Consider the following 1,379-nt stretch of genomic DNA (forward strand, 5'->3'; position numbering starts at 1 on the left):
AGAGTGCACACGGCCCCCAGCAGGGTGTGCACACGGCCCCAAGAGGCCTAGACTCAGAGGCTGCATGTGGCTGATCCTTGAAGGAGAGAGGGACAGAGAGGAAGAGAGACACAGTGGTGGTGGACTATCAAGTGAAGCCTCCCAGAACGCCCTCTGCTCGGATCGCCTGGCCAGCGGACCAGCTTAGGAGTCAACTTGGGAAGATCAAAGAATATGAACTGCCTTCTGCTCGCCTTATCATCCTGCCTGGGACTGTAAGTGTGATTGAATGTATGAATGAGATTCCCCTCCCTTCCCAGTTTTAGTTGAATAAAAAATCCTTTACACTCCCATGTGGTGATCCCCTCTCCTTAGTGTTTAAAGCAGTTGCAATCCACATCCCCTTGCAACAGAATAGTCAATTAATGTCATGAATTCTCATCAGTTACTTGGCTATTCCACAGTCCCTGGGGCAGGGCTGGCAGCTATTGCGCTCCGGCCCTACTCCCAAGGAGCCCCCCGCCTCTCCATGGGGTACCGGGGGAGCTGGTCTACAAGAGGAGTCAGTTTAAAAACCAGCTCCCCTCATGGACCAGCTGCCTGCCACCCCACGCTGTTACCTCTGACACAGAGGCAGCAGTGTGGGGTGGAGCTCCTGGACCCAGCATGAGCCAGAACTGAGCCGGGCTGCTGACCCGCCTGGCTCCTAATACACGTTAAGTGCAGAGTCACAGTGGGGGTAGGTCTTGGGCCTGGTGCAAGCCACGACTGAGCTGGGCTGCTGACCAGCCTGTTAAAAAATGTGCTGGCAAGTGGGGCGGGGGGAAATGTGTGTAGTCTGTAGCATTAACCTAGAAGCTTTTTCTTATTGATTAATCAGCTACACTGTTACATTCCTAGTCTGGAGATGTGCAGGCCTGGAGCTCACAAGTGCTAGTTCATCTTGGAGTCAATGGGAGCCGTGAAAACCAGACCCTGCATGTCTCAGAGCTAGTGGCCACCCTGGACCATTTGGTCTTTACACTTTATGCCTCCCTCCAAAGTGACCTCCCAGGGGAGTGTCCTGGGAAGGACCATTCGGCACAAGGGAGTGAGCGTTCAGCTCCTTTGTGCTGTCCCAAGAGAGGGGGTCCCAGTGTCAGTCCAAAGCCCAGCTACTGGCTGTAAGGGCCCCCTCCCGCCACTGCTGTTCTGTGTGGTGGTAGGAGGCCTCCGAGCAATTGATGTGACTGAGGCAGAGGCGTGCCCATCACCCCCTGGTTCATGGCAATAGCAGAGGTGCACAAACACGGGCGCTGAGCAATTTTAGGCACAAGCAAATTGGTGGCAACCGAGCGGGAGCTTTGTGGACTGCCAAGGTGACTTCAAGCAAGACTTAGGCAAAGTCTGGGCTTCGGGAG

This window comes from Pelodiscus sinensis, chromosome 32 (assembly GCF_052426305.1).
Source record: "Pelodiscus sinensis isolate ZL-2025 chromosome 32, ASM5242630v1, whole genome shotgun sequence".
Lineage (NCBI taxonomy): Eukaryota > Metazoa > Chordata > Testudines > Trionychidae > Pelodiscus > Pelodiscus sinensis.